Here is a 26609-nt window from a genome sequence, read left to right as displayed (position 1 = left end):
GAGATTCAATGGATATAAGAGAACTAGCAGCTTTCATTCTGAAAAACAGTTTATATCAAAATGACTGGCTCAACTCTTTAAACTTCACTCAGAAGTTTTAATTAGAAAGAATGAATGCCTTTCTTTCTCAGTCTCTTTAATTAAGAAACAAAGTCAAAATCCAGAGAAATTTTGTAATCTTATCTATATTAGAAGGAAAAAAAAATCTTTATTTTCAAATAGAAAGAACTTTTAAAATTCTACTTCCAAGAAACAAACCAGTATTTATTTCAAGTTAGCCAAAATACACTCCGTATTAAAATACAATTTTTATATAGAGTTGCATTTAAAAAATTCTTAACAGTTGTCTTACCAATATTTTTGCATTCATAATATAAAAGTGAAATAAAACACTAAGGAGAGTGCTCTTAAATTTTTAATATATACATTAGGTCCTCAATATGTTCCTTAAAAGCTAATGGAAAATTAACTTTTTTTTTTTTTATCATCAGGGGATTAATTTCTTCCAGAATCCCATTATTTAAAAATATTCACTTATTGGAATTACAATAATTGACATCACTATTCAACAACAAAATTTAAAGATCCCAATTAAAGTACCTGATAATTTAAAACTTTAAAGTCATAAAATTATCCTTTTTTTTTTTAAGCAGGAAATCAGAACACACCGCAGCATCTACTTACTCAGATGTTAGAGGGTGTTTTCTATCATCTCCCATAAACTGGCAGGTTTGAGCTTAGATCATCAGCGAGGCAGAGAAACTCCAGATGATAAAATATCCCAACTCTTTTCACCCTGAAAAGCATAAATAAAATGTCAGTATGAGAAAGAAAACTCGAGTTACAACCAAGATAGAACTCTCAGGAGTGGCTTGTCTAGATAGGGAGTAACTTCTGTTTCTTCTTTTCTTTTCTTTTTTTTTTTTTTTTTTTAAGTGAGAGCTCACAACAAGTTAATTCATGACCCTAGAGTTGTGGGTGACCTGATATAGCGATACTTGGTATTACAACTGCCCTTCTGTTTTAAGAAATCTCTTTGGGAGGAAGTCTACATTAGCGCAATAAAATATGCATCCTGTACTATAACTTGATGGCTTTTTTACCAGTCTGACCCTTCAACTGGAGAGATCCTCTATCTCTAATCACATAATTTATCAAAACACTAAGATACTTTTGAAAGTGAAAAGGGGAACTTTTTTTTTTTTTTTTTGCAGTACGCAGGCCTCTCACTGTTGTGGCCTCTCCCGTTGCGGAGCACAGGCTCCGGACGCGCAGGCTCAGCGGCCATGGCTCACGGGCCCAGCCGCTCCAAGGCATGTGGGATCCTCCTGGAGCCATGTCCCCTGCATCAGCAGGCGGACTCTCAACCACTGCGCCACCAGGGAAGCCCAAGGGGAACTTTTGAAATATTTATTTATTAATCAATAAACTGTTTTTATTATACAGGTTTTTTTTCTAAAAAAAAAAGTAAAAATAATGTACATCTGCTACATTAAAGCAAAAAATTTAAGGTTTCTTTATATTATATGAACACTTAAAATAGCATAAGTAGATTAAGTATTCTTGGTGTATATTCAGTACTTTAATCCATTTTCTTAAAGAGTCTGTCTCTAATATTGTGTCACTGGTATTTTTTCCGGAAAAAAAAGTTTATTATTTGAAATTTTTCACCAAGTTACTGCAATCTTTTTTAAAGTTTCACTTTGTGTTAAGCAATCTCAAATCACTGACATCTTCATCTGCCTCTTCTGTGTTGATATTATTTTTAACAAGAAAATGCTCTCTTTGCATGTGCTGAGAAACCTGGTAAGCTCAAAGCAAATTCTGCTAAGTAGAGGATATTCTCAATTCTATTTTTTTTATAAGCAAACTGTAAATATCTCAGTCTCACTATTTTACAGATACTCTCTTTTTGCCTAAATTGGAGTTCTTTTTTCCCACTCTTGCTGCCTCCAATCCATTCACCATGACAGTGCAGCACAGGTAGTTTTTTCCACCAATGCAAACTTATCATGTCACTTCCCACCTAAAAACTTTCCAACAGTTTCCCGTTGCTATTAGGATATAATCCCAAATCTTAGAAGGCCTCCAAAGTGCTGCACAACCTGGTCCCTTCCTACCTCTCAGGCCATACTGATGACCTCTCAAATCCTCCAAAGCACCAAGTTCTCCCCTGCTCCAGGGCTTTGCATGCTCTGTTCCCTCTGCTTGGAATGCTTTTCTTTTCAGTCCATCTTTTCTCCTAGGACCATCTTTCCTATCTGAGAGGCCTTCAAATGCCACCCAATCTAAAGTATACCAAGGCATTCTCTCTCTCTCAAAAGTACTCCATACTTTTCCTACGAAGCATTCATTGAAATCTGTATTTATTTATTTGTGTGTTTTTAGGAAGCCTATCTCCACCAGACAGTAAAAACTCCACCAGAGAGTGTATAGATTGTTTGTTTGATTCACCCCTTAATCAACTGTTTTTTACCCAGCCCCTGGCTTGATCTTTGGCACCTTGTGAACCTTCAGTAAATATTTGATAAATGAATGAATGAAAGACAGAGAAGAGAAGGTAAAGAGACAAAGGACAATCTAGTTATTTCCACCAACCTGTTACCTATGCTCAAAACAACTCATTATCTTAAATCCAACTACATCATCAAGCTTTCCCCCTATACAGGATTATTCTCATCAGCATTTAACAGTCTGTACTTTCTCCCAACCTAAAAGAAAGAGACAGACACACACACACACACCTTTCTCCTGACCCCACATTCCCATGAATCAATTCCCCATTTCTCTAATGCAATTTCATAGGCATACTCAGAAGAGCTGACTATATCTGCTGCCTCCAATTCTTTCCTCCCATTCTTACTTGAACCCATTCCAACCAGGCTTTTATCCCCACCGCTCCCCTGAAACTGCTCTTGTTAAGTCACCAATGACTTCCACCTTGAACCACCCAGTAGCCAGGTACTGAGGCAGGCACTTTAATGAATTCTCTCATCCATTTAAACAGTTCATCGCAGCCACCTCTGAGGCAGGTACCATTTGCTATCCCCAGGGAGAGGATCCTCTCTTTTTTTAAACACTTTCTTGTTTGGTTTCCAGGACAGGACACCACACTGCTGCCTCTCCTCCTTCACTGGCCACTCCTTCTTAGACTTCTCATTATCTCAGCCTCCTGATGTTAGAGTGACCCAAGGCTCTCAGTTCTCCGTCTTCTTTTCTATCTATACTCCTTCCCCTTGGTCGTCCCAATGGGTCTCATCACTTTAAATACCACCTACAAGAGCCCAAACCTCTTCCCTGAACTCAAGCCTCGTATTTTCAGCTGCCTGCTTGACATCACTCCCAGATGTCTAATAGATATCTCACACTTAACGTCACCTCGTGACAAATTCCTGATGTTCCCCCCTAAGGCTGATGCTCCCACAGGATCCCCCACGTTAGTAAATGACAACTCAACCCTCCAAGTCATCCCTGACTTTTCTCTTTCCCTAACACCCTGTAACCAAGCCATCAGCGAATCCCATTGGCTCTACCTTAAAAATATATCTAAATTCTGCCTACTTCTCCCTACTTCCACCACCACTACTGCCATCTAAGCCTCCACCATCCCTATCTAGATTATTGCAAGAGTCCCCCAGTGGATTCTTTCCTTGCCTCACTGCATACTATTCTCAAAACAAAAGGCCAGAGTCATATAGATTTAAAAAAAAAAAAAAATCAGATCATGCCACTCCCCAAAACCCACCGTTTCCCTTCTCATCAGAATAAAAATCATTTTTCTTTTTTTCTCTTCCGCCTGTAGAATTTAAGCTTCTTAAGGGGAAAATTTTTTGTTTTGTTCAATACTGTATCCCTCCAGTGGCATGAAAATGCCTGGCACCTAACAGGTCTCCAATATATATTTACTGAATAAAAAATGGGTGAAAACAATATCATGGATAGGCAATTTAACTAAATCTCCGGACTCTACTGCTCTTAACAGCAAGCTCTTGGAGAGCAAGGACCACGCAGTTACAATTAAATTTTGCACAGTAACTTGCACACAAAGTCTTAATGTAATTTCATCATTGATATGTTGTATTTCCCACTGAAATTTTAGTTTCCTATATTATATGAACGTTACTAACTTTAAAACTTAAGCAGAACATCTTAAAATATGACATCTGGGTCTCAACTATGAATACCAGCTCCCTCAACTTACACTGCAACTACCCAGCCGCTCCCTCCTCCGGGGAGGTGTGTGCTTACTTATTAATGCTCTGCATTGTGTGAGCATTGTTGCTCTGGAGCTCTCACTGTTACGTTATTTGCTGCACCGACTGTAGGGGGACCTCACAGCCATGCGGGGGCTTAGATTGGATGGCAGGAAGAACAGTGACTGAGAGCCCAGCTCTGGCTGCTTTCTTTTTACAAAGTTCTCCTTTCACCTTCTGGGGTGTATCTATTAACGCTTTAACTCTCTCAAAGGCATTTCTCAGCCGATAGCCAAATGTTTCCAAGGTCCTTTTCATGAGTAAGCCTGTCTTCCAAGAGTTCTATGACTCCTACAGGCTGTATCAGCCTGCACACACTTCCATTTCCAATCCCCAGACTCCAACCTCCTCTTGGTTCTTACTGGACTCTACGTAAGAATATTTTATCAATGCAGTATCTTTATGTGATAAATTATATTTCACAGATAAACCTGGAGCAAGTTGAATTCTGATACAATTATTCTACTCTCGAACACTGTTAAACCTTGTCTCATTCCACCAAGAAATTCAAAACCATTTGCATTATTTTTTAAATTATCATCATTCTATAATTTAATGAGAGACTATACATTTTCAACACATGTTATTAGTGCTTTCTTAAGTATCAATATAAAACAACACTGCTAAAATCAGGATAGATCCCAACATGCCTAAAAATATATATTTATTATGATCCAGCATAAAAATTCTGGAAGAACTTTAACGTATGGCCATCATCAATAACATGAGAGGATGATGAACTAACATTTATTAAGTACTTACTATGTACCAGCCATTTTATCCACATTATCATATGTAATCCTTATAATAGCCTTGTATGATAGGTATGTATCACCAGACTTCAAACCCCGCCCCCCAAGACGCCTTCCTAAAGCCCAGTACCACACCTTCTTATGTGCCAGACGTTTGTGACTCAATCTTAAGCATTGGTCAGTTTTTACCAAAATGAGCAGCTAATAACCAACATCTATATTAAAACTATTGTATCTGGTAAACATGTAAAGGTCCCCTTATAACCTACAGGACAGGCTTAAGTGCTTTAAAATTTTTTCAGTTAATTCACCCTAGCAGATCCAAGGGATACAAGCATTCTTTAAAGAAATTGCACTATGATGACGACACTGAAGTTTTTCATGGAAAAGATGAATAGTTTGTTATATCTGGCCCTTAAATATTTCAGGCAAAAGCTGTTTCTTCCATGTCACATAAGTTGCGAAGTCACAAATTACTGTTGAAAAGTTATATTAATGAGCAGATGCTCCTTGAGGAAAAAAGAAAAAAAAAGGATTCCCTTGTTGACCTTCACTCTGAAGTGAACTACACTTCTGAATGGTCAAAAATACAAGCCCAGCTCTTGAAATTCCGTAAGAAATGTTGCTTGAGTCCTTCAAAGCTTAAAAACGTCACATGAATCTACAGAATAAAACATCTCTACTGAAAGCATTTGTCTGAGAACTTGAGGACCAAGAGAATAAACTCAGCACTGATACAAAATCCACGCTGACGACACCAAATATTTAGAGAAACAAACAACAGAAGGGTGCTACCGACGATCGAGATTTCTTAAGCCCCTTCCTTACTGGCGTTTCCCCACGGCAGAGGTGCTGGATTCCGCGCTCCCAAAGCCACCGCCCCCAGCCCTGTGGCGCACGCACCTCCCAGCCCTGGTTCCCGCAGCCTCCTCAGACTCTGGAGAGCCCAGTCCACGTGAGCTGCACCCCTGGGTCTTTCACATAACTGTGGTTGAAGATATTTTTCGCAAGGTTCTTTAAACAATGATTCACGTGATAAATTTCTGCCCGAGTTAGTTCCAGGAAATGTTTGGTTTCTGCAGATGTTTGTATGCTTCCGGTTGTCAGTACATGAAAACGATAGAATTCTGTGTTTCTTTTTCTTACTTGAGCAACTAGAAAATGTGAAATCAAATATATTGTCCAAATCTCTCAACATTGACGGATGGGAATACTTAATCCTTCAACTTCTTTAAGGTGAGATTGGTTTTATTTTTATATCAAGTTACTTTACTTTTGGCCTGAAATTTGTAAGTTGCTTTAAGTGTTTGCAGAAGCAAGGAAAGTTGCAAAATGTTTAAAACAGTAAAGACATATCTAATGTTGACCTGCTTATAAGTTCCAGAAGACATTTTTTAAAAAAGAGGAAAGTACACTGAGAAGCCACAAAGGCCCAGAATTAAATTCTCTGTTATCTAAAAGATATAGAAGACTCCACAAAGAAATAAAACAGTCCTCTAGTCTCTGTTTCAGCCCGGTTAACCAGTTTGAATACTCAAATAGGCTCTTGGTTGAACCTCCCTAGCAGTATTAAAAAGTCTGAAATTTTTACGAAGTATTTTAGTAAGACAGTTCTTCAAACATTATTTTGAAAAATAAAAACGTTTTAGAAAAGTGAATTAAACTGGGTTTATGACAGGTGTACGTTCTAAGTCACCTCATCCGTAAAGCAGTCCAGATTACGTGTGCACACACTGTAATCACAATCAGCCCAGAACTGTTTTTAGCTCCTTCACGTCTTTTCCGTCCTGAGGTTCAGTAACAAGTGGCTCCTAATGAGTCAATAAAGGAATAAGTGACAAAAGTGTCCATCGAAATCTTGAAGGTACTTACTTATTACTATTTTTATACTCTACCTCTTTTCTCAAAGCATTTGTTACAATCTATAAAGATGCAGCCATTACAATAAAATTGTATTTTACAAATATAATAATTCAAATAAGAGAAAAAAGCATGCAGTTACGTAGGCCATAAATGTGGGCTTACACCATCTGGTTGATAAAGCAAAAAGTGAAAGCCAATCAATTACAAAATTCACACTAGCCATGATGCAATGGTAAGTCTCAGGAGAAACAGAATTTGTCCTGCTATGCAATCTGAGAAAGATGCCTCTAGCAGATCATTATACAGTAATATACTGGGGTCTTCAATACTGTCCCTGATAGATACCTTGACTGGTTCATCCGGCAGTTTCTTAAAGCAAATAACATATACAGTAAAAATATAAAGCTCTCAGGTAATCTGAATGAGTAAAAAATAATAGCTAGAAAGTCCGTCGTAACAGAACTTTCTGTGATGATGAAAATATTCTAAACCTATACTGTCCAGTATGTGAGTCACTAGCCACATGTGGCTACTGAGCGTTTCAAACGAGGCCAGTACAACCAAGGAACTGAATTCTTAACTATATTTACTTTTAATTTTAAAAAATTTTATTTAATTTTAAAAGCTATATTAGAAGGGCAAATACCTACCCATTGGACCATACAGGTCTAAAACATTAGTTATCAAACTTTTTTTAGTAGCAGAACCATTTCTGAGTTGGCAAACATAAACCAAACCTAATACATAGAAAATTAAAATGGTATATTCTATATATTTATGATTATAAGTTCAAATTTATAATATTAATTTGTAGTCAATGTGAATATGAGTTTTCCAATGGGTGAAAACTAGAAATTGAAGGTTATAAGTGAGAGTAATAAACTCAGATCAGCCCCAGTAAACACTTCCTTCTGCATTTTGCTTGGATGCACTGTGCACTGCCCATGTGGGACTTCTCTCTACACATTCTGAGCTACCCACTTACCAAAGGCCACAAGTAGCAGCCATCTACTCAGAAAGCATAAGAAGAAAACACAGCATGCCAGCAAGGCAGTTCCAGGTATTTCTCCTCACGGGCAGAGTCCACCTAAGAGTCCATATGGCCAACCAGGAGCTATTCTCTTGGGCATTCAGATGACAGCTCAGGTGCAAGGAAATGAGAATCACAGGGTAAGTGCAGAGTCACACTGGCTTAGAAGCCTTATGTCCCAAACAGAAACCAATACCTCAAATAACTACCCAGCCACAGCTTCCAGGGTCCCCATGAAGTTCATACCCATCTCTGAAAAGTGCCCCAGGGAAGCTCAAAGCTACTGCTTCTAACCAAGAATTTAGAGTTCATGCATAGTTCCTCCCAGTCCAAATATATTTACCAAATAAAGATCATTTTTACCATAAGCAGTGTTGCCTAGTAACATGGTTGACTTTCCCCCTTATCGGGATTCAGAGAAATTAAGTAGAAAGTTCATCCAAGGTCAGGTTTGTCCTTACAGAATGGTTTAGTTAATTCTTTACCCACCTTCCTGATTAAAAAAATAATAATCCTAGCGTATCAAGAATAGAAAGAACTTTCTTAATTTCACCAAAAACCTATAACAATACCATACTTAATGATTAAATAAATTATTTCCTTTAAAAGCCAGGAAATTAGACCAAGAAGACAACTATCGCTTCTATTCAACAGCATAGAGGTCGTCAATGTAGTAAAAGAAATAAAAATGAGATATAAAATTTTAAATTAAGTGACAAAATTTCTCCAAGTGATAATTATTTATAAAGAGAATTATGAAGGCAAGCTATTAACAGTAATATAAAAACAAGTTCATCAATGTTGCTGGATGTAAGGTCAATACACAGAAATGAATGTAATTCCTAGAAGTCAAAAAACACCACTTTGTAATTTAATTAGGAAAAGCTACCATTTAAAATGGCAGGACTTCCCTGGTGGCACAGTGGTTAAGAATCTGCCTGCCAATACAGGGGACACGGGTTCAAGCCTTGGTCTGGGAAGATCCCACATGCCGCGGAGCAACTAAGCCCATGCACCACAGCTACTGACCCTGCGCTCTAAAGCCCGTGAGCCACAACTACTGATCCCACGCGCCACAACTACTGAAGCCTGCGCGCCTAGAACCCATGTTCCGCAACAAGAGAAGCCACCGCAATGAGAAGCCCGTGCACAGCAACCAAGAGGAGGCCCTGCTCAGAGCAACTAGAGAAAGCCCGCATGCAGCAACGAAGACCCAACTCAGCCATAAATAAATAAAACATATGTATAAAATAAATAAATAGAAACTTAAAAAAACTCCTAAGTTCATGGATAGAGCAAACAGACCTGGTGGCTGCATGTGGTACAGGGGCGGGGGGAAGCAGGGGCAAAACGGGTGAAGGTAATCAAAAAGTACAAATTTCCAGGTATAAAATGAATGTCATGGGGATGTAATGTATAGCATGGTGACTACAGTTAATAATACTGTGTTGCATATTTGAAAGTAAGAGAATGGATCTTGAAAGTTGTCATCACAAAAAAGAACTGTGTAATTATGTATGGCGATAGATGTCAACTGAACTTATTGTGGTGGTCATTTTCCAATACATAAAAAATGAAAATCATTACATTGTACACCTGAAACAAATATAATGTTATGTCAACTATGCTTCAATAAAAAAGAGAGAAAGAAAGAAAAAAGAAAGAGAAGAAAGAAAAGAAAAGGAGAGAGAAAGAAGGCAATTAAAAGCTATAAGCTAATAATAAATTTCTAGTAATAAATCTAACAAGAAAGTTTCAAGCACTTTACAGAGAAAATTACAAAGTTGAGTAAATGAAAAAACAAACCATGTTTGTGGATGGAAGACCTGATAAATATTCTTAAATGGAGTGGGATTTCAATCTGATTCTAATAAAACTCTCTACAGGGTCCTTCTTAAGAAAAAGAGAGCCAAGAATAGCCTTGACAAACTTGAAGAAGAACACAGGCAACATGCCCTCCAAAATGTTAAGACATGTTAAACCACGGTAACACAGTACAGACAAATGAAAGCAACAGAACACCCAGAAAAAGACATATATGTTTGGAAATTTGATATGTAATAGGGATAGTACTGTAAATCAGGGGAAAGAATGAACTATTGAACAGTGGTGCTAAGACATAGGTTATCTGTAAGGAAGTACAATTAAATCCCCGTTTCACACCATTGAGAAACATTATCAGGCTAATTAAAGACATAAATGTGAAAAAAATTTTGAAAACTTTTAGAAAAAAAATCCTTGCTATAATGAGGGCTTTAAAAAATAAGATACAGGGCTTCCCTGGTGGCACAGTGGTTGAGAATCTGCCTGCCAATGCAGGGGACACGGGTTCAAGCCCTGGTCTGGGAAGATCCCACATGCCGCGGAGCAACTAGGCCCGTGAGCTACAATTACTGAGCCTGTGTGTCTTGAGCCTGTGCTCCGCAACAAGAGAGGCCGCGATAGCGAGAGGCCCGCGCTCCGCGATGAAGAGTGGCCCCCGCTTGCCGCAACTAGAGAAAGCCCTCGCACAGAAACGAAGACCCAACACAGCCAAAAATTAATTAATTAAAAATAAATAGATTAATTAAATTTTTAAAAATAATAAAAAATAAGATACAAAAGTAGAAATTATAAAGTAAAAGACTAATATTACTATGTTAAAATTTTTAAAAATTCTAAACAATAAAAGATTCTTTAAACAAAATGAAAAATCAAGCCATCGACTGAGAAAAGATAGTTTAATAATCAACAAAGTTAATTTACAGAATACCAGAAAAACTCCTAAAAATCAAGAAGTAAACATAAACAACTGAATTAATAAAATAGAGAAAAACTGTGGGCAGCCAACTAATGGAAAGGAAATCTAAATGGAAAATAAACACAAGATGTCCACACTCAGTACAATGCAATTTAACACTACAATGAGATACAATATCATACCAGACTAGCAAAATATCATATAGTAATAAAAAAATTTTAATATATTCAGCCACTTTGGAGAGCAATTTGGCAATATTTAATAAAGGTAGGGCTTCCCTGGTGGCGCAGTGGTTGAGAATCTACCTGCTAATGGAGGGGACATGGGTTCGAGCCCTGGTCTGGGAGGATCCCACATGCCGCCGAGCAACTGGGCCCGTGATCCACAACTACTGAGCCTGAACGTCTGGAGTCTGTGCTCCGCAAAAAGAGAGCCCGCGATAGTGAGAGGCCCGCACACCGTGATGAAAAGTGGCCCCCGCTTGCCACAACTAGAGAAAGCCCTCGCACAGAAACGAAGACCCAACACAGCAAAAATAATAAATTAATAAACTCCTACCCCCAACATCGTCTTTAAATAAATAAATAAATAAATAAAGGTAAAGAAGCTCATATCTATGACCAAGTAATTCCACTCCTGAATATGTGCACTGGAGAAAAAACTGGCACATGTCCATGAGGAGGCATGTGTAAGAGCATTTGTTATCACTGTTTGTAACAGCAAAAAACTGGAAACAACTCAAACATGAATTAACAGGAGAACAGATAAACATATGGTGATATAGGCTTATAACGAAATACTACATATATTTAAAAGAATCAAGGACAGCTACAAATACCAAAGATAAATAAATGCTACCAAAAAAGGCAATGTTAGTTTCTGCACAGCCGAAGAAATAGTCAACAGATTGAAAAGGCAACCCACAGAGTAAGAGAAAATATTTACATATATATATCTGATAAGGCGTTAAAATCCCAACTATATAAGTATCTTCTACAACTCAATAGCAAAAAGAAAAATCATGTAACCCCCTATTTAAAGACTTTTCCTTAAAGAAGACACACAAATGGACAACAGGTATATGAAAAGATGTTCAACACTATTAATCATGAAGGAAATGTAAATCAAAATCACAATGAAATATCAGCTCGCACCCATTAGGATGGGCATTATTTTTAAAAAACAGAAATTAACAAGTGCTGACAAGTATGCATATAAACTGGAATCCTTGTGTGCACAGTGGGAATGTAAAACAGGACAGTTGCTGTGGAAAACAGTAATCGTTGCTCCTTAAAAAAATTAAAAATAGAACTACCATATGATCCAGCAATCCCACCTGTGGATCTTTATTCAAAAGAATTGAAATTGGGATCTCATAGAGGTATCTGCACTCCCATGTTCACTGCCACATTATTCACAACAGCCAAGAGGTGGAAACAACCTAAATGTCCATCAACAGGTGAATGGATAAAGAAAATGGGGTGTAAACATACAACGGAATATTATTCAGCCATAAAAAGAAGGAAGTCTTGTCATATGTGACATGGATGAACCGTGAGGACATTATGCTAAGTGAAATAAGCTAGATACAGAAGGACAAATAGTGCATGATTCCACTTATATAATAAGGCAGCTAAAGCAGTCAAACTCATAGAAGTAGAAAGTAGAACAGTGGTTGCCAGGGACTGGAGGGGAGGGGGAGATGGGAGTTGCTGTTCAGTGGGTATAGAGTTTCAGTCATGCAAGATGAAGAAGTTCTAGAGCTCTACTGGACAACATTGCGCTGAGTTAACAATAATGTACCATACACTTAAAAATCTGTTAAGAAAGAAGATCTCATGTTACATGTTTTTTACCACAATAAAGAAAAAATGTTTGAAATCATATAAAATATTATATGTATGTATGTATACAGTTGTATACAAAGGCAGTAAGAGTATAAAATACGTGTGGAAATGTTAAACACTAAATTCAAGATAGTGGTTTCTACTAAGGAGGAAGAGAGGAGAATAGGGTCAAAAATGCTAAACAGGAAGTTTCTATTTTGTCTGTGATATTTTATTACTTAAAAAAACTAAAGCAAATATTATAACTGCTATTTGATTTTTTATTTTCTATTTATTTTTCTGTATGTTTGAAATGTGTTATTACAGAAACAAATTTTTTAGAACCTAATAAATACGAAGAATACTTTCTTCCTTTTTAAGGAATGGGTATAGTTTGTCTTCTTTGATAACAAAAGGTTCCATAGGGAAGGATGGGCCTGAAATTATAGCAAAATTGAGTTTGTGTGTGTGTTCACTCTTCTCAGAAGAGAAACCACAGATTTCATCAAAGGGGTCTGTGACTTAAAATGTTAAGAACCACGAACATAATTGATGATATCTGCCATTTTCCAGCAGGAGATAGTAAAAAAACAGAACCATTGGGTACCATCTGAAGAAAATGAAAATACCAACTCAGAAAGATAGATGTACTCCTGGGTTCACTGCAGCATTATTTACAGCAGCCAAGATATGGAAACAACCTAAGTGTCCACTGATGAATAAATGGATAAAGAAAATAAATAAATAGTATATACACACAATGTAATATTATTCAGCCATGAAAAAGAGTGAAATTTTATGACAACATGGATGGACCTCGAGGGCATTATGCTAAGTGAAATAAGTCAGACAGAGAAAGACAAATACTGCATGACCTCACATACATGTGCAATCTAAGAAAACAAACACCAAGCTCACAGATACGGAGAACAGATTGGTGGCTGCCAGAGGTGAGGGGCAGCGGGTGGGCAAAATGCGTAAAGGGGGCCAAAAGGTACAAACTTCCGGTTTTAAAATAAATAAGCACTGAAGATGTATCGATAACGTACAGCATGACAACCACAGTTAATAATATCGTAGTGCATATTTGAAAGTTGCTACGAAAGTAAATCTTAAAAGTTCTCATCACAAGAAAAAAAAAATCTGTATGGTGACAGATGCTAATGCGACTTACTGTTGTGATCACTTCCCAATACATGCAAATATCAAATCATTATGTTGTACACCTGAAATTAATATAATGTCTGTCAATTATACCTCAAAAAAAAAAACCAGAACCAAATCTGAATTTAAATCAATCAGCATGTTTCTCACCTTTTTCTTAGTTCTGATTTTCTGTTACATGCTTTTTCATTTTATGTATTTTTGCTGTAGAGTTGCCTCAGACTCTCTCTGAAGAAAGGCAAGCTATCAATAAAAGAAACACCCTTTAAGAAATCCCACCAAATCTACGTAAAAAACACGAAATAGAAGAATCATTTGGAATAAATGTAAACACTGACACAGCAGCCTTGGGATCAGGTGTGAAGACAAATGGCTCCATTACTAACTTTAATAGGAAAGGCTACACAGAAGGGATACAAACACAGGGCAGGCTACGTCCGGGTTCTCAACTCCTTTTTGGCCACAAAAAAACCAAATGCCTAAGGCATATGACAGTTAACAGGAGCAGGTCAGAATCTGGGGGTAGGAAGTATATTGTTGAGAAAAAATTCCCCCACATGATTCTGCTACACTTTCCCCACATCCCACCACTAAAGCCCCCAATCCCTGCCCCAGTTGAGATCACTGGGTTGAATTTATTCTTTTAAATTGTTCAACACTTAACAAATAGTTTATTGAGCACCTACTCTATAACTGTCATGAAGCGAGTATTTTTGTACTTCTGCACAGTTAGAGATTTCTGCGAAAATTTACTGGGACCTGGGTTAAAGGACAAGCCTTAAAACTTAAAAAATGACTAAATAGATAGTAAAAGATTGATCTTCCCTGAGGTATGTGTTCACATTTCAGAAGGATGATGAAACCAGGGTCATGGAGACATTCCAGAGTTACAAACTCAGAGCCTCTTGTCTTAGGTTACTGACGTAAGTAATAATCTATCCCTGCCTCAGGAACCCTGTGTCTACTTTCAGGGTAATATGAACAAATATAGATATTAAAAACTTATCAGTCACCAGGCACCAGGCTAGTTCCTAAGAGCACAACTGTGAGTAAGAGAAAGTTCCTGCTCTCTCAGAGCTTGTGGTCAATTGTGGTACCAACAGTGATCCATCACAGCACAGTATAGCAAGTCCATGACAGGAGACGTACATGGAGCTGTGAGAGACTGGAGAATCTAAACTGAGACTGAAGCGGGAGGAGTTAGCCAAATACCTCTGTCTGCAAATCAAAGAAAATCCCCAAACAGAGATTCTGTTAGAAAAGAAGAGAGTGGTGAAAGGTCGCAGGGAAAGCAGCCAGTAGGATGTGCTACAGTCATTAAGGTAATATTTCCCTTTTTAGAATATTATATTTAGCACTAACAGGAAAGACAGAGAAATAAAAGACCACCTTATTCTTTTGTTTTTTTACATTTTGCATAGTTTTAATATATATTCAAAAACCATGAAAACAAAATAGTTTTGTTCAGAGACTTACAACAATCCTTCACGTTATAGACAGCAAGCCTCTCCCTGGTATCATTCTGAATTCCCAGCTGTCCCCTTCAGAATAATTCTCTCTCTAATTGTAAGCATCTTACAACATCAGTTATGCATTGTAACACGTCATTTAAAATTAATTATTTATTTAAAATTATTTCTCCTTAGGTTAGAGTTAAGGCATTATATAGGTTATTTTTGGATACAGTTCTTTTATCAGATAAATATATTGCAAATATTTTCTCCTAGTTCATGGCTTATCTTTTAATTCTCTTAACAGCTTTTTGAAGAACAGATGATTTTAATCCTGACCAAAATATAAATTAGGCTTAATATTCAGTGTTTTTGGTATTCTGCAAAAAGTGTGCCTATTCAAAGCCCACAAGGATGTTCTCCTGTTTCCTTCTAGAATTTTTATGATTTTGCCCTTATGTTTAGGTCTATGGTATATTTTAATTAAATTTTATGTCTGGCATGGGGGAGGAGGATTTTTGTTTGTTTATTAATTTTTGGTATAGGATGTCTACTTGTTCCAGGAGCATTTATTAAAAATATAAAGCTCTTTGCCATTGAATTACCTTAAAGTTTGTTAAAAATCAGTAGCTTACATATGTATAGCTCTGTTTCTGTACTCTTTCTTCTGTTATGTTGCTCTATGCTTCTCCTTACATAAACACCATGTTGTTTACTGTGGCTTTATATTGTCTTGACATTAGGTGGGTGTAACTCATCTAACTTTATTTTTCTTTTTCAAGACTGTTTTAGCTCTTCTAGGATCAATACATTTTGACATAAATATAAGCATTTAAGCATGATCTTGTCAATTCCTAGAAAAGGCATGTTAGGATTTTGATTAGGATGGCCTTCAATGTATATAGATCAAGTTGGGAAGAAATGGGCATCTTAACAATATTGAGTCTTCCAAACCATGAACATGTGTCTGGGTCTTTTGGGTTTGAAAAAAAAGGTTTCTAGTCAGAGGACACATGTGACCAAAACTATTTCCGATGAAAACTCTAGTTTTCAATAAATAGAATGGATTGGAGGAAAATGAGACCAAAAGTGTCATCAATTAAGAAGCTACTGAAATCATCCAAGCCTAAGGTAGTCAGGGCCTGGATCCAGAGGTTCAAGAACTGAAAACCAGAAGTACAATTTTAAAAAGTGCATTAGTAAGAATACACTTTGCTTACTTTATTTACAAACAACGTCACAAGCATATAAAGAAGCAGCGTTGCATATTTTCAACTCATTTATCACTGCATTATGAAAACTAGGATGATGATCTAGTTTATCTGTTCCTAAATTTTAAGTTTTTACAGCACATCAACTGGGCTTTTTACCCTACGTTTCTTTTTCAACTCCAACAGGAAAGATGCATGAACCTGAGTCCTTCAGAATCACGGTCTCTGTGGCCTCCTAGTGCTGGCCGTCGATAATGACAGCTTCTGTAGCAAACTCTCTATGAAAACAGGACAGACTCATTCTGTCCTCTAGTTTTTCTTCTACACATAGATAAAGTAATTATGACATCCCCCCAAATAACATCTCAGACACTATTCACAAGCATACCAGGTCTACGATGGAGGTAAACAAAACATCCACAAAGCTCAGAGTCACTGGATCATTCATGCTTAGGTCTCCAACATTATTTCTTCCAACAATCTCCGAGAAGCTACTGCCAAGGGTTTTTTCTGTTTTATTTTTGTTTCAAACAAAATTTTAATTAATGTCTGCTCATATCTTCTATGCCATTTATTCTGTATTTCACCCTGGCAACTTTATGTATCCACTCTCCTTCTATGACTATTCACTATAAAAGATAACCAGTGCTTCCACCTGTCAAAAGACTCAAGTAAAAAAAAAAAAAAAAAACAGACTCAAGTAAATTTCCCTAATCAAAGAATCTCTGATCTTCTGGATGGACTGAGGGTATTGCTAGCTTGTGATGCATGCTTGACACAGCTTTTGCTGACTAGCAGTCTTGGTCACATACAAGTGGGGCTCCACTTCCAGCCAGACCTTGAGTCCCATGCTGCCCTGGAGTAGAGATGCTCCAGCAACCCAAGAAAAGACCACCAAGGTCAGATAGGAGGACTGTGTGCTGGCTGGCAGTGCTGTCCACTAAGGATGTGATCAGCACAAAATATCCAGATGTCTGTTTCATGCAACCATAAAGTTTTAAAGATACGAGTAGCGTAAGTCTTCATGTCGTCTGGACCTTTCACACCATAAATGACAAAATATTTTAGCTGAAGAGTTAAACAACAGGGTCAAGGTCACATACCCTAACTATATTTAGATATCTGGGGAAGAGTTTAGGGAGGAATAAGTGACAAATACATAAACTCTAAGTAAGCAAACGTCTTCTCTCCAAAAAAAGACAATTATTAACACCAGGGAAAACAAAAAGCTGTGTTGGAAAGAAAAAGTAATCATGGATTATATGCCTCAGCTGTGAATAATGTTTTCATGGTCATAATAATGTAAACACTGATTATCATTCAAAATTTAATTATAACGAGAAGGTAGGAGGGTTCTGCATATAGAGTGAGGGTGCATAAGAAAGATAAAACCTCTTCCCCTATCATGAGAAGTCAAAGGTAATGCATAAGACTGAAAAATTAAAACTGGAAAAAAAGCAACATGCTATTTGGAGATCTGGAGGTAAATAACAAAACAATTAGGTCTCAGAGTTGAACTTCAGAGAGCAGGGACTGGGGTGGGGGTAAGAGTTGGGAGACTGCTGAGTTTTGTAACAAGCCTTGTACAACCCCTGGACTCTTTGAATTCTGTGCATGTATAACAGAGATTAAAATTAAATCTAGAGACTAGAACCTAGGATTTCTCACTGTGTAATTTTTTTAAAATTACATATTTTTTTCACTCAAAGAAAACAGAGAAAACACTGATATTTTAACTAAACAATTTAATTTTATATTGTCTTGTTGTGACTATTGTGTCTTCATTTTATGGAAAAAAAAATCAATAAATCAAATATTCACCAGCTGAATTGGAGACATATGAACCTGTACTAGGTGCTGGGAAAACAAATACTAATAAGACCTTCCCTGCAAAGAGTCACTCTGTTTTAGAAAAACAAATACACAAATAACCCAAAAGCAATGAGATAAGCACCCTAACACTTAACTGTTCTGTGAGCCTTGGTTTCCTCATTTGCAAAACGCCTCATCAGGTTTTCGTGAATATTTAATGATTCAGTACATATAAAGTTCTTGGAACACTGCCTGGCAGATCATAAGAAAAATAAGGTCAAAAGACAAACCTTTGCCTGCCTGATTTTAAAGCCCACGTTCATTCCACTACGTCACGCTTCTAAAATAATCCTATTCTTTTCAAAAACAAAAAATTTTTCCTCCTCCAAATGGCATCCAGTAAATGGACAAATTGTGACTCATTGCATATGCAGATGTAGGTGTAGAATAAAATCTGAGGATAAAAGAACTTTCCTAGCTCTTTTTTTTTTTTTTTTGCAGTACGCAGGCCTCTCACTGTTGTGGGCTCTCCCATTGTGGAGCACAGGATCTGGACGCGCAGGCTCAGCGGCCATGGCTCACGGGCCCAGCCGCTCCGCGGCATGTGGGATCTTCCCGGACCGGGGCATGAACCCACGTCCCCTGCATCGGCAGACGGACTCTCAACCACTGCGCCACCAGGGAAGCCCCCTAGCTCTTTTTTTTCCTGGTTATTTTTAATTATTTGCAAATATTTGGTTTATTTAGGAATAGTCCCCTAATATGTCTTAGGAGTTAGGCATGATTAAAAATGAAGTTCTTGATTTATCAAGAAGTAAAATGTAGTAGCGATCTGCAACCAGAAAGTAAATTATTTGGCATGATTAAAAATGAAGTTCTTGGGACTTCCCTGGTGGTACAGTGGTTGAGAATCCACCTGTCAATGCAGGCGACACAGGTTCCATCCCTGGTCCAGGAAGATCCCACATGCCACGGAGCAACTAAGCCCGTGCGCCACAACTACTGAGCTTGCGCTCTAGAGCCCGCAAGCCACAACTACTGAGCCCACGCACTGCAACTACTGAAGCCTGAGAGCCACAACTACTGAGCCCACGTGCTACAACTACTGAAGCCCACATGCCTAGAGCATGTGCTCTGCAACAAGAGAAGCCACAGCAATGAGAAGCCCGCGCACCACAATAAAGACCCAACACAGCCAAAAAAAAGAGAAGTTCTTGATTTATCAAGAAGTAAAATGTAGTAGTGATCTTCAACCAGAAAGGAAATTATTTATCACTAGATGGCACTGTACTGGATAATATTTTTTATTATTTTGTCTTGTTTCTTTTAGCTCGAGGTTCAAATTACTTATCAAATTAAAAGAATTCTTTCAAGAGAAGAAGGTAAGATTATGTTACTCCTGTTTAAAGTTATCTCATGGCTTTGAAAATAAAGATATAGTTTAATGGAAAAGGAAACAATGATATAAATCAAGTTAAACTCTATTTTTAAACTATTCTGGTATCTTAAATAACTCTTCTGATATCTTCTAAGCAGAAATAATTCTGAATGTCTCTCTTGTTTACAATACAACAAACAAGTACAGGAACCTGTGCTGGTTTGTACTGTATCAACTCGACTTAGGTGGAACTACATTTCCCAGAATCCCTGGCCACAAATGGCTCCAGGCAGAGTTGGCCAAAAGAGGAATTCACTTCAGACGGAGGAGGAGGAGGAACTGCGGCAGCCGCTGATTCTCTCTTCTTGGTTAGATGTGGTGACAGACACCGATGCCCGCTCGTCCTCACACCCCTCTGGTCCGTGTCCATCTGTTTTTCCCAAACACTAAACTGACTGACCAACAAAGACCCCAGGCCCACACCAGATGCTTGGCAGGAGACAGAGAGGTGGCATTCTGGAAATATTTAATTATTGACCAATAATGTTTAGTAAGCTGTAATAATGCAGTAAACGAGTTAAGCTCCTCCTCACACAGTAGCTTCAATGTATTGATAATGTTCTACTAATTTATAGATTTATATAACCTTTTGCATGTATCAAATATTATGTAACTTTTTTTAAAGAATAAAGCATGAGACAGGGCAATCAGTGATATTAAACATTTACAGATATTTAAATAAGTTGAGACCACAATGTCTGAACAAAATAGTGAGCTAAGAAATCCATCTCCACCACTTCTTTATTATTTACCAAATTATTATTTAGCAGTTTCATTCATTGTGCATGAAAACTCTCCAACATCTAAAGCCACCTATCTTTAATAGTCAGCCAAACTCCTCAGTTTGACAGCTAACCACCCAGATGGCTTCTTAGTCTGTTTTGTTTTCAGAACTGAAAAAGTAGATCTAGTGCTAGAACCCATGACAGGTGTATACAACAGGCTCAATAACTGTGTGTTAAAAAGAGTTGATGAGTTAAGTCATTTTCATATTGGTATCAGTCTGATTCAACTCTCGTAGCATCTGAGTTATCACAAGGTAATAAAACAAAACATCAAAGAAGATAAATATAATTGCTAGTCCACTTTTGTGGATTAAAAAAAATAATAAGATTCTGTGTTCTGTCCTGTTATTTCTTGTGCTTATCTCTGGCAATGTCATTCAAAGTCATACAGTCTGGATGACTGCTTCCATATAGATAACTCCCCAAGTCCTATCTCTAACACTGAACTTCCAGCAAAGTCATAATGCCCTAGACCCATAGGGCAGCATTCTGTTCAACTGTGTGTGTTGCCAGTGTTTACAGAGGACTTCCTAAGTTCCTGAGTTTACAAACTATTATCTCCAGCACTCCTATGAAATAGGTACTACTACACAGATTCTGGTGTTGACATGTACTAGGTGTGTAACCTTGGAAGGCTTAAAGAAATCGAGCAGCTTTTTCCAAGGTTATGTATCTAGAACATGTCAAAACCAGGATCTGAACCCAGGTTGGGTCTGACTGCAGAACCCAAGTTCCCAACCCTCAGTCCATTCTCCCCTTCCACTAGATCAACTTGAGAATAATGTCTGCCTCTGATTTCATCGTAGTATCCACCCAAAGCAGGCAACGCACTTGTATTTAGTTTGTGTCAAGAGTTATCTGTTGGGGCTTCCCTGGTGGCACAATGGTTAAGAATCCGCCTGCCAATGCAAGGGACACAGGTTTGAGCCCTGGTCCGGGAAGATCCCACATGCCGCGGAGCAACTAAGCCCGTGCACCACAACTACTGAGCCTGTGCTCTAGGGCCGGTGTGCCACAACTCCTGAGCCCACATGCCACAGCTACTGAAGCCCATGTGCCTAGAGCCCGTGCTCCTCAACAAAAGAAGCCACCGCAACGAGAAGCCCGTGCACCGCAACGAAGAGTAGCTCCCGCTCGCCACAACTAGAGAAAGGCCACGTGCAGCAACGAAGACCCAACGCAGCCCAAATAAATAAATAAAATTTATTTTTTAAAAAAAAGAGTTATCTGTTGACTAAACATATCCTGATTGAGGAAGTTAGCTAAGGTGTTGCCTGATATCAAAGAATAATTCCTGTTCCAAATTAGAGAATGCTCTACTAAGTTTCATAAAACATAACAACAGTGCAGACAATGAAGACAAAAACCAGAGGATAATAAACTAAAGTCATGTAACCTCTATACCTCAAACTTATCCTAGCGTTTAGGATTTCACCTACACTAAGGACAATCATGTTATATTATCATGTCTCCAGGTTCTACATTCCATGTTTCCTACTGGGGTTCCTTCCCAAATGAATGAATAAACTCCAGATCTCTACCCTTCCTGGACCTATGGCAGTTTAAGTGGGCCAAATCCAGCCATGTTCTGAGAGATGATAATTAGAGAATAATTTTTAAGGATCAAATGCTATACAAAAAAAAGGGTACTTTTCTGCCCCCCTGAGATTTCACACTTGGGTTTTGTCACCTTACCTGAATTAAATGTATCGGAGTTTTGTCCTGCGAAGACATCATATCCTGCTCTCTCTCTTGTCTGCTAACAGGAATCCCCTACTTGGTACTCCGTAGTGAATAACGGACTTGAGAGTTTGTTCAAATACACCAAAAATATTTACTACGTGTGTATCTCAGGAATACAAATGCTATCCATTTGGATTAAGTTCTAAGCACAACAGTCTCACAGTATGTAAGTTCATGGTAGGTTTAGAACATTAAAAAGACTCTCCTAAAAAAAAAAAAAAAAAAAAAAAAAAAAAAAGACTCTCCTAGGCCTTCCACGATATTCCCTTTCCTCTGGGCGGCAATTCCCTGGAGTCAGTACTCTCTGTTAGGCCATCTACCTCCACTCCCAGACGCAGCCTGAGCTCTCCTCTCAAGCCCCGAGGTAAAGAGAGTGAGTCCTTTTCCCTCTGGGCCCCAGATCTAGTCCTCTCAGTTCAAAAGCTTTCTCCTCAGCCACTGGACCCCACCACCTAACCACTTGGGTGTCCCCCTTCCAAAGAATTCCTTCTCCTTGAGCATATTCTCAGCCCCACTCCTGTTCTCTTTAGCCTGGGTCCTTGCTAGAAGTCGGTTTTTTCTACAACTCTCTCCTCCCAGCATCACCCACTCACCTGACTCAGCAAGGGTCACACCAATTGCACACTTTAAAGATTTTTCTATATCTTGAGCATTGTTTTCTTTTACATCTGAACAAAACAGTAAGGCATGAACATTTGACTACAGTTTAAGTCCCTGACTCTAGGTAGGGAAGTGCTCGCTTTATCCGTGACTTTTATGATGAGACATTTTTTGCTACAGATATTAATTAGTTGCTTTTAAATGTATGCAGTCAGAACAAGAGAAGAGCCTTGAAATAAAGCAGAAGAGATCAGGTACTTCTTAATCACCTGGATACTAAAACACTTAAATGTACCACTGATGGGGGTTGTAAAATTTCTAATTCTGTCAATGTTCAAGAAAAAAATAAAAAATAAAATGGAGAGAAAACAATTATCTGTCTTTGATGATTTGGTATCATTTGCCTGAAGGAAGAACTTAGAGTGTTGGATAGTCCCTCTGACTTATTCTTTGTTTTCATCACTACTTTAGAAGGTAATTTGATCCACTCTAATAGTCCCAGGGAACCACTTATCCTTTTCCAAGCATCCACTATAAGACTGAACCTGGCTTTGGTACTCTTCTTTCTTTAAACTCACTCCAAAAATGGGCTTCAGAGAATGACTTTTCTAAAGTCAACACAAACTTCAGACTTCGGGTCTCTATAACAACTGGTCACAGAATGCGGATGAAACTCAAAAACTCAGTGGTGCTCTCAAAGTTTTCAAAGCAAAACAATGAACCAAGATGCAGAAATAGAGTGAAGTCAAGTCAGAAAGAGAAAGACAAATACCGTATGCCCACACATATATATGGAATTTAAGAAAAAAAAAAATGTCATGAAGAACCTAGGGGTAAGAAGGGAATAAAGACACAGACTACTAGACAATGAACTTGAGGATATGGGGAGGAGGAAGGGTAAGCTGTGACAAAGTGAGAGAGTGGCATGGACATATATACACTACCAAACGTAAAATAGATAGCTAGTGGGAAGCAGCCGCATGGCACAGGGAGATCAGTTCCGGTGCTTTGTGACCACCTAGAGGGGTGGGATAGGGAGGGTGGGAGGGAGGGAGACCCAAGAGGGAAGAGATATGGGAACATATGTATATGCATAACTGATTCACTGTTATAAAGCAGAAACTAACACACCATTGTAAAGCAATTATACTCTAATAAAGATGTAAAAAAAAAAAAAAAGATGCAGAAATAAGCACAGCCTTCAAATGACACTGAAGCCCACTGGCTTACTTCCATGAAGCTCCCGAGTTCTAGAAATTACCGTTCTGTAAATGACTTTTTTTACTTTGTCAGGATCATCCACTCAAACAACCTTGGTATGTCACCATCAGTGCTTAGATCTTTAAAAAAAACGTCTTTCACTGGCACAGGACAGAAGATTCAAGAATTCAGAGAAACATTCATAGGTTAAAAGAAAATATCTTCAAGGCATGTATCAGATTGTGGCTTTCAGCATCAAATACTGTAGTCAGATTTCTTGAATAATGTTTTGTGAGATCCTTAAAAATGAATGGTTATACATTTTTCATTTTTAAATATAAATTTTCTCATTTCCTACTTGTGATTAGGGTTGAAATATAAATTCAGTCCAAAAAAGTATTTTCCTTCAAAAATCTACGCTATAAATCTATCAACTTAGTTCTGTAAACTACCTCAGATAAATTCCAAGTTGGACAAATACACCAGATAACATCAATAAATAACTGTTATTTATATTAATTATACCAGTGATTCTCCACTTTGGGCAAATGTTTGATTCTGTTCTTAAAAGCTTAAATACAAAACAGCGGGAGTGGGGCTTCCCTGGTGGCGCAGTGGTTGAGAATCCGCCTGCCGATGCAGGGGACACGGGTTTGTGCCCCGGTCTGGGAAGATCCCACATGCTGTGGGGTGGCTGGGCCCGTGAGCCATGGCCTCTGAGCCTGCGCGTCCGGAGCCTGTGCTCCGCAACGGGAGAGGACACAACAGTGAGAGGCCTGTGCACCGGAAAAAAAAAAAAAAAAAAGAAGCAAAACAGCGGGAGTTTAATGTTACGAGGAGCCAAGGACATTTGCTGAACACCAGGAAAACTTTAAAAAGCACATCTTCATTCAGTTCAAAGCAAAGAGATTTGACTTCTTCAGAATAACAGAAGTGGAGACAGGACTACAGAGAGACTGCAGGGTTTTAAAAAGAGCATGGAGCCTGGCATCAGGAGGACCAGGATTTGAATCCTGGCTCAGTTACGCGCCAGCTGTGTGTCCTCGGCCAAGCTTCTTCAGCTCTCTGAAATTCAGTTTCTTCCGCTGCAGAGTAACAGGAGTATCCACCTCCCAGAGCTGTTAGGAAGACTGAGTCAGACAAAGCATTTGCAACCAGTACAGCACCTGACACACGGTAAATGCGACGCATTCCGTTCTTCTGCCTGCCTCTCCCCTGTAAAACCAATGCGGCGGGTCTTGAGAACTTAGAATGGCCGTGGAATAGTTGCATTCTTTAAAAAAAAAAAATGTGTTTAAATCATATTTTAAGAATACTGACGGGGATGTTGACACAACGTGGATGAAGCTTGAAGACATTATGCTAAGTGGAATAAGCCAGTCACAAAAGGACAAATACTGTATGATTCCTCTGATATCAGGTCCCTAGAGCAGTTAAATTCATAGAGATAGTAAGTACAACAGTGGCTGCCCGGGGCTGGGGGCAGGGGGAAATGAGTTGGTGTTTAATGGGTTTCAGTGGGGAAGACAAAAAGGTTCTGGTGATGGATGGTGGTGACAGTTGCAAAACAATCTAAATGTTCTTAATGTCACAAAACTGTACACTTAAAAATGGTTAAAATGATCAATTCTATATATATTTTACCACACAGAGACTACTGAAAAGTACTTGTTATTTAAAAGAACCTTATAATAAGTTCTTTTGACAAAAGAATTATTTATAGTTAAATAAATAGTCATGTTGTAGTTTACTTGTTCCAGCTCCCAGGCTAAGGAGAGCACTATGGGAGAAAACTCAAGCACCTCTCCCATTGGGTGGAAAAACTTGCTTTCCACTTCAGCCAGGCCCTCGCTGCTGGGCGATACTCCACAACCTGTCCCTAGTCAGCTATCTCTTGATTCCTACAATTGCTGTTCCAAGCATGTGCAGACATTCAGACCGTCAAATACCTATACTACCTTATGCCAAAATAAAGACCCTCCCTCTACCCTTTTTCCGTAATCTACCTCCTGTTTCAAATTGTTTTTTAAGATGGCCTATACATACTCACTGCCTGTACTCATTAATGCCCACTGCACTTAGCCACTGGAATGAAGTTTCTAATGCCAGTATTACAATTTTTATCACTGAGAGCCTCTGACTTGACCAAATCCAATGGCGTCATTCTACTTCTCATCCCAACTTGACCTCTTATAGTGGCATCTGATACTGAGTACTTCCCTTTTTGAATCTGTTCTTCGATGGGCTTTTCCTGCCCTCTTAATGCTGCAATGTCCAGAGGTCCTCTGCTTGGCCCACTCAGGTAGCTCCCCTTTTGTAATCTCACCCATTCACACACATATGACTCCACCCTCCACAACTTTCTCTCCTAAACTTTGGAGTCACGTTTCCAACGGTCTGCTAGTTGTTGCCATTTAGATGCCCCCTTCTCGGATGTCCAAAACCAAATCCAAGCTTCCTTTCTACTCTCTCATCCAATGGCTAGAGGATTAAAAAAATCTATAGCCATTTGCTGTTCTTCCATCTCTCTCACAACTGCTATATGGAGCTCCAGTCAATAAGCCTCACAAACTCTACTTCCCAAAGCACACTCCACACTGCCTCCCCCCGCTCATCGCCACTGTCAGGGCCCTAAACCAGGCCCTTCATCTCGCTCATCTGGACCACTGCTCACTGCACCAATCTCCTAACCAGTCTATTCTCTTCAGTTTTCTCCCTTCCAGTCCAATTTTCACACTGCT

The 26609-nt window shown here is 38.5% G+C and overlaps 2 long non-coding RNA genes across 2 annotated transcripts in view; one reads left to right on the top strand and one right to left on the bottom strand.

The window, feature by feature from the left end:
• LOC113618095 (uncharacterized) overlaps positions 1–26609 on the bottom strand; it is a 56910-nt gene that overhangs the window by 7466 nt on the left and 22835 nt on the right. Inside the window, exon 4 of the long non-coding RNA XR_003431883.1 lies at positions 685–796. This is a non-coding gene — a long non-coding RNA (uncharacterized LOC113618095). The remainder of the gene's footprint in view (positions 1–684; positions 797–26609) is intronic.
• LOC113618096 (uncharacterized) lies at positions 9117–15662 on the top strand. Its single transcript, XR_003431884.1, has 3 exons — positions 9117–9345; positions 11602–11603; positions 13545–15662. It is a non-coding gene; the product is annotated as an uncharacterized LOC113618096 (long non-coding RNA).

The sequence above is a fragment of the Aethalodelphis obliquidens genome, unplaced genomic scaffold (assembly GCF_003676395.1).
Source record: "Aethalodelphis obliquidens isolate GAN/ISIS:26980383/991018 unplaced genomic scaffold, ASM367639v1 scaffold5, whole genome shotgun sequence".
In the NCBI taxonomy this organism is placed as follows: domain Eukaryota; kingdom Metazoa; phylum Chordata; class Mammalia; order Artiodactyla; family Delphinidae; genus Aethalodelphis; species Aethalodelphis obliquidens.
This window is presented reverse-complemented; position numbering and strand designations above follow the sequence as displayed.